The 14,319-nt window shown below is 39.7% G+C and overlaps 1 protein-coding gene across 2 annotated transcripts in view; it reads left to right on the forward strand.

Moving 5' to 3' along the window:
* Positions 1 to 3,040: 3,040 nt before the first annotated feature.
* Positions 3,041 to 14,319, forward strand: part of GNB4 (G protein subunit beta 4) — an 86,979-nt gene continuing 75,700 nt past the window's right edge. Inside the window, exon 1 of one of the 2 annotated variants that reach the window (XM_072142751.1) lies at positions 3,041 to 3,194. The gene's annotated coding sequence lies outside the window, so the exon portion shown is untranslated. The remainder of the gene's footprint in view (positions 3,195 to 14,319) is intronic. The other variant, XM_072142754.1, reaches the window with a different exon arrangement.

Raw genomic sequence — 14,319 nt, forward strand, 5'->3', positions numbered from 1 at the left:
GTAATGACTTGTTATCTTAGTCTGTGTGCATAATTATTTCTGGATTTTTATATATTTCTAATAATTTATTGCATTCCCTTCCTCTTGTGTATACCAGCTTATTTATGGTCTATTTTGTAAAACTTTAGGTATGGGATCAGATGCTTCAAAAACTATTTCTGAATACATATTGGGGCACATTTACTTACACGTCCTGCATGTTCCCCGAAAGTGCATTGCCTGACCGGAATGCACATCTGCTGCAAATTACTAAGATCGTGCATCCGATATCCTGCATCTGTCGCTTCCCCGCTCAGGTCCGCCGGAGTTCACCTTATTGTTCCCGGTGTATGTAAGTGCATGTCTTGTGTCACAAATTGAATCTTAAATCCTGCGCTCAGTCCGAATCAGTCAAACTGTCTGACAGCCTGCCCCCGATTTGTGTCGCATGAAAGCCGGCGCAGCTGTGCCACAATCATATTGCATGCGACACAATCCCCAGTTAAATACCTTTCACAGCGGCTCAAATCCCGAGAATTTAAAAAATCAGACAAAAGTGCGATCTGCGGACCCTTAGTAAATAAGCCCCACATGTATTAAATACCATGTTAATCACTGTTGCACTAGACCTGGACCTTGCTAGTGCCGGATTTTTTTCATATTACTGTTGCTGAAATTTGGAATGGTCCAATTTGGTCAGTAATATGTTCATTTAGCTGTACAATTTATACATTCACAAAAGAGAAAAAGAGAAAACACATCTTAAATTTGTTATGCAAATTCTCCTGAGTACGAAGACACACATTATTTGTTGTATTTATTGTTTACAGGTTAACCGTATATACTCAAGTATAAGCCGAGTTTTTCAGCACAAAATTTGTGCTGAAAAACCCTAACTCGGCTTATACTTGAGTCTATAAAAAATATTACGCAGTACTCACCTTTCTGACGACCCCCGTAGGTCTACTCCCATTGGGTCTGATGCCCTGGTGCCTCTTCGGGCCCTATTCAGGTCCTTCCGCTCCTCTTATGGTCGTTCTGCTCCTCTTCAGGTCCCCTCGCAATACCGGCGGCTCACAAACAATTGTGTCGGCAAACAACCCGAAAAGGAGCCGAAGAAACCAAAGGACCTAAAGAGGATCCGAAGCAAGAAGAGGAAAGGTGAGTACGGTGTTATTTTTTTTTTTTTTACTACAGGTGGGCAGGCTGGCTATATACTACAGGGGGCTATATACTATGGGGCTGGCAGGCTATATACTACAGTGGCTAGCTGACTATATACTGCATGGGCTGGCAGGCTATATACTAAAGGGTCTGAGCAGGCTATATACTAGGGGGCTGCCAGGCTATATACTACAGGGGTGAGGAGGCTATATACTACAGGGGCTGGAAGGCCTTATACTACAGGGGCTGGCAGGCTATATACTACAGGAGGCTGGCAGGCTATATACTGCAGGGGGCTGGCAAGCTATATACTGCAGGGGGCTGGCAAGATATATACTAGTGGGGCTGGCTATATATACTACAGGGGGCTGGCTATATATTACAGGGGCTGGAAGGCTATATACTAATTCGTTTCCCACCCTCGGCTTATACTCGAGTCATTAGACTACATTATGGCAGTATATGGGGATTTTCCACCTGATTCATTAAAATGTGCAAAATAGTGGCAGACAGAGGATTAGTTGTCATTGCATTATTGCATTTCTCCCCACAACCCCGCCAAGCGTTATGTCACTCAGCAGGAGGGAGGAGCAGTGATGTCATGTTAGAACAGTAACATCACTGGAGGAACACAGTGTTCATTGGTACCAGCCAATCACCTGCTGCTGCTGATGTACACTTATCCCCCGCATTCAGGGAAAAGGGGGGTCCCAAGGCAATGTATCCCACTGTGTAGGTATACAGTGCCATACAGAGGCCCCACAACCACTGGGGCCTCCATAAGCTTTCTCTTACATCTTATATATCTATGTTATGGTTAAAGAGGTTTTCAGGCAAAAGGGTAGGACATCAGTGGAGGTTGACCTCACAACACTGCTATCCCTCACCTGTTTTAAGGGTGATGGCACCTCTGCAAGAGCTGCTCTGTCTTTATGCATGCTCATCATATATTGGGTTCACAGCTATAATTGACTTCAGTAGGGGTCTGGAGTCTATTTTAGTGAGCTTTCACTCCAGGTAGTGGGTGTCAAAGTTGATAGATTGGCAGAGAGGGTTGGTTCCACCTTTTCCCCACGCCATCCCCTTCCTGGGAAATATCAAGGAGTATTCCATTTGTAAAAAGCCTTTACTATATAGCGCCATCATATTCCGCTGCTCTGAACATTTCATGGGGACACATACAAATAAAACAAGACATTACAGTGTGTTACCATAATCAGATAAAACAATAAGAATTAGGGCCCTGCTCGCATGAGCTTGCAGTCTATGAGAATGAAGGGGGTGACACAGAAAGCGATTTGTAAAATGCTCCAGCCATTCTTCTAGAGATAAAATAATGAAATAAATGAATAGATAAATAAGGCTGAATGAACCAGTCACAGGCAGCTATTGATAATGCGGACAATAGACTATAAAGGAAGACATGGAAAAAGATGAGTGAGCATGGTGTTTCACTATGATGTTTGAAGGACTTTGCACGTGGGACCATCTCATTTCCAGGGGACTAGGTACTATTGTTCTTGTCATAGCGCTATAAATAATTCCTTATAGATGGATAAAATTGTGTGTTTTCACACTGAAAACTGTATAATAGGGATTGAAAAGTCTTAATCCATTAATTCCATTCTATTATTTACCACGTTTTGTATGTTTATCTATATTCTATGTTCTTGTCAATATTTTTGATAAGATATTTACAAATATTCATCCATCTTCAATACACCAAGCAGTAATAGCATACATGTATATTACAATTAGTGACAGATCAGCACATCCAGTGTATTTCCTTCCTGTATCTGCTGGGCAGGATTCTCAGCTCCCTGTAGTGGATACACAAACCATGATGTAGCTAAGCAGCATACAGGATGGAAGTGATGCTAAACTACAAGTCCCAGGATCCTGTGCGCTGTGGGTGGGCAGCGGCATGAGAGCATCCATTCCACTGCCTCCTTCCATCAGCTTCCCTTACAGCAGACGGAGAGACAGGACAAAAGGATCTCAGCTGGAAAATACAATTACATGCGATCCACAGCCTTCCATTTAGCCTGTAGGTGAGTCCTTGTCTTCCTGAAAGGATTCTGTTACCTTTACATTATAATGATGTGATACATATTGATTTTTCATTTTATTCTGACTATCTATTGTGATGATGTATGTGTGTACAGAGACCTTACCATTTATAAGGACTAAACATGTATATACTGCTTATACGTCATAATGTATGGGATATATAGACAATACACACATGGGACTGCAGATGACACATCAGACATAGGCATCTATTTATGCATCAGGAAATGTTGCACAGGGAGGGACTGCAATGCTGAGTGTGATTTATGTAATGGGGAGGATATCCTTGCTAAAGGGGGGGGATAATAGATCTTTCCTGCTGCTGATCACAGTGACATAGAGGAGACACAAGAAGATGCTGTATATCTGTGTGTCGCTGTGGGTGTGCCCATGTGCATGGTGCCACTTCAGGAGGCTGGATTACATCACTCACATATCATCCTAACCATTGCCTACTGGAGCCGTACGGATATATAGATATATATACACACAAACTGCAATATATTTATTTGATGTTTGTCAGCTATGCTTATATTACTTGCTCATGGTAACACGTATCTCTGTGTATTGCACTTGAGAAAATTCAATGAATACTCATATCTAACGTAAAACCAATTTCTAATCAAATTGCAATTTTTTTTTACATATAAGATTGCATCATACATGTTAATAAGGGGCATGGTGAAATAGGTACCTGGAAAGGCATTTGTTTTATGCCAAATATGTGGGATGGCAACCGTCTATAGACATAATCCGTAAAATTAAAGTCCTTATTAGTCATGTTTTTGTTTTTTGTTTTTGTTTTAAATGTACTCTTTTTTGAGGCTGGAAAAACATACTATGATAATGATTAGGAGCATTTTACATTTCAGGGCCAGTTAACATCTCCTTTATTTCATCAGTTACTATGAGCCAAAATCAGGAGTGGTCGAATACATGGAACAGGTGCACATTTTTCTATTAAACCTTATCTCTATAGTCTCCTCAACTTGGTTTCACTATCAAAAAACGAATGTAGAAAAAAAAATCTGATAAAAAATCTGAGATGACAATATTGCTAATGGGTTGACATCACTACCCTGGGCCGTAGATTTCTCACTAATAATATTTTTTCTAGATAAAACTAGCAGGTTGAAATTTCTTAGGGGTCATTTGAGTGGCAGGTTGGGTATGATTTTAACACTACATTCATACTAATTGCCATTTAATTGTAGAATTTTGGGAAAAAAGAGGGACATACCAGAAATACATGTACGGTAATTGTATATAAAGTTATCAGTCGTAGAATTAGTAATACAATTATTATTTTCATTTACATATTATTGGCTCATAATGACTGATGATATAAAGGAGATGTGAACTGGCCCTGAAATGTAATAAACTCATAATTGTTCTCATAGTAATATGTATGTTTTTCCATTGTTAATAGGATGAAGATGCCAATCTAGCTTAATTTACTGTAATGCTATACGGATCCAGAAGAAGGCAAAAATAATCTATGAGGCTTCCAGTTTTCCTCCCTGACCTCTGTCCTGGCAGATTGCATTTCAGTATCAATTACCCATCACATAAAACTTAGTACAGATAACTAGTGATATCATGGCCTTGTGAGAATGTATGTAAAAGCCAGTTCATATAACTGCTAAGTCTTCAGTAATTTTGAGCCAAAATCAGGAATGGTTTAAGACACAGAACAGATGCAAGTCTTTTCATGATACCTTACCGCACCTGTTCTGCGCATGCAACCACTCTGGTTCCTTTGGTTTTGGCTCAAAAAAACTGAAGGAAATAACTGAAGACCTAAAGGACCTAACCTGATATAACTTAAGGTATAGCAAGGATTCCTTTACCCAATCATAAAGGACCCAATGTGTGGGTTTCCCCAATTTAAAGGGGTTTCCTTGAAAAAAATATATATCCCAAATTGCCCCACCACAGTGGCTTGTAATCTTTGCAACCAATCCCTAACTGCATTTTGTTATTGTTGCAAAGCACTGGAATCTCATTATTGATTGCTGCCCATGAATGCAGCCTCAATGTTTGGAGCAGTGGTAAGAACCAGTGTTGGGACATCATCAAAGAACCACAAACTGGAGAGCAGCTGGGGGCAAAGTAGCACTGAAAACAAAAAAAGTGGGTAATTGGTGAGCTGGAAGTTTGGTATTCCAGTTTCCAATTTTTTATTAGAATTTTTTTTATAATACTATATTTTAATATTTATATTTATCTGGAAATCCTTCAATGTTTAACATATCTTTAAAATTTGTTATCTTTCCACACTACATTAAAGGACAACTTCCTTCAGATTGACTGATGATAGACTACTAGTACTTTCACATGCTCATTATTACAGATTAGGGAACCAAAACTTCAAGTTCAGTGTTCGGCACCCAGGTTGCTCTGCCTAACCTGTTGCATAATATTCTGCCGAGCAGATTTACGCCCCTGGCAACTAGGCATGGCAGTGATTTGCCAGACATATCCATCTGGCCAATCACATGCCTGTCTAGGGGTGTTAATCTGGCTGTTTGGCAGAATATCATGCAACATGTCCAGGTTAGGCTGCAATCACATAGAAAATGTGGGGACGTATATATATAACTCGGATCTACATCCCCATAGACTGCTATGGTGTCCGGGGGCAGTACAGTGACCCTATGCCAGTGATGGCGAAACTTTTAGAGACCAAGTGCCCAAACTGCAACCCAGACCCACTTATTTATTGCAAAGTGCCAACACAGCAATTCTGGCATTAACTTATTAAAATCTTCTCGCACTGTGCTATACCACAGCTTTCAACAGTCCTATATCACCAATATAATATAACACCAATATCGTTGACAGAAGGAGGGAAAATTCGGATTGCCATTGGAGCTTCCCTTGACAACCCACTGAACAGGAAGAATTGTGGGGCCAAGAGCAGGAGCTTCAGTGGCTCCAATGATAATCCGACCCTATCCATACCTTCTCTTCCTGCAGTCATTGGTAGACCGAGATGCTGAACTTTAAAATAACGCTGAGTGTGTCACGTCCAGGGATACCTGTTCCTGCAGAAGGATCACTTATGTCCTGTCTGTTGAATTCTCTGCAAGGGCAACAGCCTGAGTGCCCACTGATGGGGCTCAGAGTGCCACCTCTGGCACCCGTGCCATTGGTTCGCCACCACTGCCCTATGCTATCTTTCCCCATGTTTATGGCCGGACGCTATGCATCACTATGGAGAGGGACACCACTCCTCCTATCCAGCGTTCTGCTGACCAGGTGAGCATACGTAGTGTGAATAGAGGAACCCATACAATGAACTTCCGGTTCCGGTCTGTTCATCTCTACTTGTTGTGTCTTCTAGGGCTTGGAACTGCTATTATTATGTCCTGGATCGGCTTGATTTTGATTATATTGTTAAAAAAATGCAAATTAGCCTGAGGTTTACTTCACCTAGGCTCTGCCAGCTTTCAATTTATTAATGTCCCCCATTCCCGCTTGGACCTTAGAGCTTGCAGAGAGCCAGTTGGATATTTTGAAAAACATCATAATCATAATAATAACAATTCAGTTCCTGTATATAATAATAATAATGCCATTCCTGGATATAATAATAACGATTCCGAGCCATAGACGATATAACAAGCATGTGAGTACTAGTAGTTTTTCTTCTAAACAGTAATATATTTTTAATAGTGTCTGTAAAATTGTGTATGATTCTACATGTAACACAGTATGATTGCTAAAATTACTGTACATATTACTACATCATTTCTATGTGACTAGTACATGTAAGTAGTAAGTGTAATGCAGAGTATTTAGTGACTAATCAGTTATTCTAAATAAAATAACCATCATATGTAATGAATATTTAATGTTACAGGAAGTCAGGCAAGAGTGATGCTTTTTAAGTGAAAGTCTGTGGTATTTAATTGTCCTGTGGAAAAAGGGAAGAGATAATATCTCGCTTCTGGTTTTGAAGATTTATAGTGAAATATAGCATTTTGTGGGGATATAAAGCTTTTTTTTCCAGGTGCTGGGAACTACAATGTAGAGGGCACAATTGAGTATAGGTATTAATAATATAGCAACTAGACCCTATTTAAAGTGTACAGTCGGTCCCCTACTTAAGAACACTCGACTTACATACGACCCCTAGTTACAAACGGACCTCTGGATATTGGTAATTTATTGTACTTTAGTCCTAGGCTACAATGATCAGCTGTAACAGTTATCAAATGTGTCTGTAATGAAGCTTTAGTGTTAATATTGATTCTTATGACAACCCAACATTTTTAAAATCCAATTGTCACAGAGACCAAAAAAGTTCTGGCTGGGATTACAATGATAAAATATACAGTTCCGACTTACATACAAATTCAACTTAAGAACAAACCTACAGACCCTATCTTGTATGTAACCCGGGGACTGCCTGTATTTCAGCCGTAAACTTATTCTTTTAGAAAAATAAGTTTCCATTAATGCCACTTAATGGACAGACCCTGTTAAATAACTGTACCTGAGGGCTTGGCGGGCCTCTTTGTGTATCCCCGTACCTCTATGGAGTCACATTTCTTAAGGCTAATAAAAAGTAAATTTTCTGTCATTATGTGGACACCTCCTCCTTTATAGCAAGCCAGTTTGTAAAATTTCTGCCATTTTAGGCGTGCCAGTCAACTGCTGGTGTAAATAGTTTACCAAGTGGGCCTTCTAATGCTTATTCACATAGATAATCCTTAGTTCTAGCTGTCCTGACAAGTTTCCACTTGTTTCTGGAAGTAAAGAAAACACAAAAAATGTTCACTGGAACTGTTGGGATTTTAGTTTTCATATCAGAGCAGCCAGATTTGGCCTAACATCACAATGGCCCAGATTTACCAATAGTGAGACAAACTGTACTAAGTACATGCGCTAGATTATTGAATATTGGCACACAGTCTTCCATTATCTGGCACAACCTGTTCTGCAATGGAAGTGTGCACCATTTTATTTTTGGGGCACTTTTAACATATAGGGTGCCACACAATTCTCTCCAGTCGTTGTATTAAATGTCTCGCAAACTCCTACTAAGCAGTAAAACACCCCTTTAGGTTCACATTTTTAGGTCTTGTCAGACACCGTGCTACCGGGACATACAACTTTTGCAGACTCTTCTTAAATACATGTCCAAGCTCCGAAGCCGTTCTTTTCAGAGCAGATTTAAACAGAAAACTGGCACCACCAGAATAATGGATCTGGCTCAACGTGTTAGGAAGAGAGTGATGTGCACCCCTTGCCAGGTCTCTAGTTATAGTGCAAGTGGTTATTCTCATGGCAATGTCCGTTCTGTTAAAAAGAGCATTCCCTGGTCTGACCCATTGTTCACAGATTACCCATAGGCTATAGATTGTGAGGATCCGTGAAAAAATGCCACATGGCTGTATCTTGGCCTTGGAAAACACATGAAAACGAAATTGAAGTCTAGCCTCTCATGTCAAGAATCTTCTCCAACAGAGGTCTAAAGTTAGAGAACAGTTCCTGCCACAATGCGAAATTCTGCCAAAGTTTAGTGGTTAATTTTTTAAAAGTTTGGGTTGACCCCCCCCCCCCCCCTTATCAGCAAAGGTGGAATGTTAAAGACTATGGGGCAGATTTATCAAGTGTCTGAAAGTCAGAATATTTCCAGTTGCCCATGGCAACCAATCACAGCTCTGCTTTCATTTTACCAGTGCTCATGAATATTTTAAAGGGGAGCTGTGATTGGTTGCCATGGGCAACTGGAAATATTCTGACTTTCAGACAGCTTGATAAATCTGCCCCTATGTGTCATCAATTATTATTTCAACTCTAAAAGCAGACATTTACAACATACGTACGGTAAATTAAATAACAGTTATTTATAAGTACAGTACAGTATAAGTGCATAAGATATACAGTTAAAAATTGACCATCAGGGAGAGCACAGCTTTGGTACATAACAAGAGAGTTTTCATTCAACTTCTTACATGTCAGGTATTGGCGTCTAATTGCTATCATGAATAGGAAGAAGATAAATCTATTATGCCATAATTTATTATTGTGTGGTCTGAAAAGGTTTAACTGGGTCGATGATCTAGATGCATCATTTATAGCATGCGGGTGACTACTTCAGTCAGAGTAGGTACTGTAGTTTGTAAACTAGCCATCTTTTCCCTACTAGTAGGAAGGAAGGTACATCTAATGGTATTTGAGGCCATCCTCCGTATCCGTGCCCATCCCTTGGTCGTAAAGAAGGGGGATTAGATGGTTTTGAAATGTTCCAATGTGATTCAATATGAGTTCTTATCTCTTCCTAAAATGCCTGTATTTTGTTGCATTGCCATAGTCCATACCATAGGTCAGTGATGGCTAACCTATGGCACTGGTGCCAGAGGTGGCACTCAGAGCCCTTTCTGTGGGCACCCAGGCCATCACCAGAGAGGACTCCAGGTATCTTCCTGCAGTCCCAGACAGCCCAGGACTTGCTGTGCACAGAGGTATTTTAAAGTGACAGCTCGACCTGGGACTATTTTCTGCTTTATTGGTGTCCTCAGGGTGCTGGTATCAATGAAAACTGTGACAGAGCAGGGAGTATAAATCACAAATTAAATTTTTGTGTTGGCACTTTGCGATAAATAAGTGGGTCTTTGTTGTATTTGGGCACTCGGTCTCCAAAAGGTTTGCCATCACTGCCATAGGTCTTTCTTATAGATTTTTTCTATTTTATTGTCCATAATTATGGGGGCTGCCATCTTGCATGAGTAACTGCCTTTAGTGATTTGCTTAACATAAGACTCATGAACATGGGGATCAATGGTCTATAGCTAAGTCTTGGATAGATAATACATTATTGTACCTCAAAAATATACAATGATACAAAAAAACAATGGGGGGAATTTAATAAGACTAAGCTACACCAGCTCTAACCTCTACCGCAGATGGTAAATGGCAGAGTTATTTGCTGTATGCAGAGAACATTTTAAATGTGGCAGGCCAGGCGTTCACACCCCGACACACCTAAAGTGACGTGCAGGTCAGAGAAAGCCAAAAAACTGGTTGGGATGGGGAGATTCATGTGCTTTCTTTCCAGAAAACTAGCTGAGAAGCCATAATGAATCTCCTTCAATGAATCCAAGAACAAATACAGGCGGTCCCCTACTTAAGGACACCCGACTTACAGACAACCCATAGTTACAGACAGACCCCTCTGCCCACTGTGACCTCCGGTGAAGCTCTCTGGATGCTTTAAAATAGTCCCAGACTGCAATAATCAGCTTAAAATTGTCTGCAATGAAGCTTTATTGATAATTCTTGGTCCTATTACAGCAAAAAAATTTGAAACTCCAATTGTCACTGGGGCAAAAAAAAAAATTGTCGGGAACTACAATGATAAAATATACAGTTTCGACTTACATACAAATTCAACTTAAGAACAAACCTACAGTCCCTATCTTGTATGTAACCCGGGGACTGCCTGTATCTATACAAGACAAAAAAAAGCAAACACCTATACTATACCTTATGCTCAGTTTGACCTCTAGATAACTCTGAAATATATAATACACTGGCAGTCAGCAAAAAAGAACACCTATGGTTTTTACCTTCCCAAATTTACTAAAACACTTTTTAGGTCTATGGAGATTTCAATGTTCAAGTTTTCTAGTTGTGTGTTTTCAGTTATATGGCAAAGAAATGCAGACAGTGGGGCACATTTACTTAGAACAGTGCAGTCTGTACTATATGCAGTTTGCCTGTGTATAGTGCAGAGGACACCAGAATCATGATTTCTGGTGCTCGTTCTTCATAAATATGGCGCTCCCTGCACTTCTCCGTCAGAGTGCACCGCTTTTTTTTGGTGCACCTTTAACATGGGGTGTGGGACACAATTCTGCCATGCTTTGCATGTTAAATGTGGTGCACAGTCCGACTGAGCACCGGAATGCCCCTTTCAGTGCAGAAATTTGTGTCACATGAAGAATAATGCAGAATGGGCCACAAAGTCTTGATTGCGCCAGAAATGTGAGACACTTCTTAAATACCTGTGCAAGCCGCTTGCCCTGAAAAGAAAGTGCAAAGTCAGACACAAAACTGGCGCATGCACCTTATTGAATGTGCCCCAGTTTGTTCTCCTGTACACAGCTTGTTCCTTAACATTTTTGGAGCACTATATGGTGCTATCTGGATACAGCCTAGACCTTTACCACTTCATATACATTTGGAATCCACCGCAATTCCAGTGGACCATATTGCTATAGCCCATTGGCAGCCAGACGCTGTAATGGTTAAAGGACATTGACCTGAGTTACAAAGGGCAAAGATCTGGATCCAATTGTGGAATTTGAGTTAATGATAGACAACTAGGCAGTGGTCAGAATCCAAGAACACCTATTGCATTTACAGACAATCCGACTAAAGTGAAAAAAAGAACAGTGTGGGCAATGTACTTATATAGCAGACATCATAATAAGGCGGGGCTCAAATCACGTTTTTTTTTGCATCTGCCAGGCGTATACTGCAACGTATACGTTTAAAATTGATAAAAAAACGGATACCATTTTTTACACTTTAAAAATGTATATATATAGTTTTTTCACTTACCGTATGTTTTCTGCAACGTCTAAAGCCATTTTTGGGCATAAAAAACGGATGTGATCGATTAATGCATACGCTGTAACACTTTATGCATACGTCATCCATAGATACTGATATTTAAAAAAAATAACACGTTTTGCGCGCATTTTCCAAAAGGACATGAAAAACGCAGAAGCACATTTTTCTCAACCAAAGAAAAAAGATATAGACGCACAGGACAACAAATGTACATGAATGGAGATGCTGAAGCACACATTTAGATATGTTTTTTTCACGTATCTGTCAGCTTAAAAAAATGTGAATATAGCCTTATCTTAAAGGAAATCTATCACTCGGTAGATAAGATTTAAATCAAATACACTTACTGGTGGGCCTGCTGTCCTGGACATATATACATATATATATAGTCATGAAACACCTTTATTTTGCCCAAAATTATTTTTACTTTTTAAAATATGCTAATTAGCGACGGGCCACCTGTGTGACATCCACAGGAACAGTTGGGACTAATTAGCTTAATTTAAAAAGTAAATGGCAAAATAAAAAATAGCTATTCAAGATATGTCCCGGGGTCCAGGACAGCAAACCCACCAGTAAGTATATTTGGTTTAAATGTTGTCTACCCGAGTGGTAGATTTCCTTTGAAATCATCTGCCAGGATCTAGAAGACACATTGAACAAAGGGAACAAATGGAAGTAATCTCATAGAATCCCTGAAACAGCAGGAATCAATGGCAGAAACCTCGGGTGTAGTGTATATAGCATAAGTCCGGAATGCGTCTAGCAATCAACAATAAATATATAGTCAATAAATAAATAAATAAATCTAAATTTAAAAAATCCATTTTAAAGAGGAGGACATGAAGAGGACCCAAAATGACCTAATTGTTTAAACATATAAAAATTTAAAGAGGACCTGTCAGGTCATTAAAACACTTTATCTGCCCATAATAAAGTTAGCATCTCCCTAGCCCTCCCCCAGTTATAGCAGTGTTAAATCTCTAGCTTTATCAGAATATACCAATAAGCTAGGAAACAATGCACTACATAGTGGTCCGATCGTCAGATCTAGTTTACAGCAGTCTGCCGGAGTCATGAGGGGGCGAACCGAGGTACTCAACTCTCCTGCGCTTCTCCCCCAAACCACCATTCCACCATATGACAGCAGTGACTGCCTCCTGGGACCACCCCCCTCATGAACACCCCGGACTGCTGTAAGCTAGGTCCAACGGTACATGGTGCATTGTTTCCTAACTTATCTGTATGTTCCAATAAAGCTAGAAATTTGACAATGCTATAATTGGGGGAAGGCTAGGGAGATGCTTACTTTAGTATGAGCAGCTTAGGTATTCTAATGACCTAAACGGTCCTCTTTAATTCAGACCATGAATAACGCTGAAATACATAGGTTGGTTTATGCCATCTCCATATCCACCTTTATGTATTGGATTTTAGTAGAAAACAAATAAAGATTTCTGGACCAGGACTTCTAGTGCAAAATTAAACATCCATTTGAATAGATAAATTGGAAAAAGATAAATCATGCTCCTGAGGACACCCCTTCCTCACTAGACACCCTAGGCACAGGCTCTTAAGTGCCTATTAGCATATACAGCCCTGCTGTTACCTTCTCATGGCTACCATATGTTTATCGTAATATTTGCTATTGTCGATTGTATATACTGTAGAAATGGTTGATTCATTTGTCCAAAATCATAACTTTGTTAATGGCTTTCTGTCATATCTTCTCCAGAAGATGAGAGGAAAACTAAAAGACCAAAGCTTAAAGAGGACCTGTCACCCAGAAATTCTGCACTAGGAGCTGCTTACTAAAGCACAGCCCAGTGAAATAGTTTTAATCTAAAAAAAAATCACACATTTTTGTGTATTTGATAACTATAAAGTTATATTTCTGCAATGAAGCAAGACCCTGACCTAATACAAAGAAGAAGCAGATATAGGAGGCATGACATGTGGTGCATTCAGCTGATACTTTTCTAGCCTTTTACTTCAAATACCATGACATTTTAACAGTATTTTCTGTGTCCAAGGACCATCTCTTCTCTCTATTATGAGGATGAGGCTTGTACATTTACTTTAGTGAGTTTTATATTTCTAGTTTGGAGGAATAACAAAGCCATCAAATTACACAAAACCAGATATACTGAAACATAGATATCTACAATATTCACACTTTTTGTAAATGATATACGACTAGTAGTTCTCGTAGTTGCTCCAACACAAACATGCCATCATCCTTTATCACATACGTTTTTGTTACTTTTCTTATGGAAGTGAATTTTGCTGGAGCAGTCACATTCTGGTATGGGGAGTCTCAGCTCCAGGCAATTTAAACAGATCCTGGTGCGGGGTCATGGATGGGTTAGGTTATAAGGGGAGTAAATGCCCTTTTATTAGGTCATATACAGTACATGTAAAAGTAACAATTTTATAACACCCTAATAATCCCTTTATGTGGACCTGTCAATGATAGAGTAAAAGAATTCTATAGAGAGAGTCCCACTTACCCTTCCC

The sequence above is a fragment of the Engystomops pustulosus genome, chromosome 3 (genome assembly GCF_040894005.1).
Source record: "Engystomops pustulosus chromosome 3, aEngPut4.maternal, whole genome shotgun sequence".
NCBI lineage: Eukaryota > Metazoa > Chordata > Amphibia > Anura > Leptodactylidae > Engystomops > Engystomops pustulosus.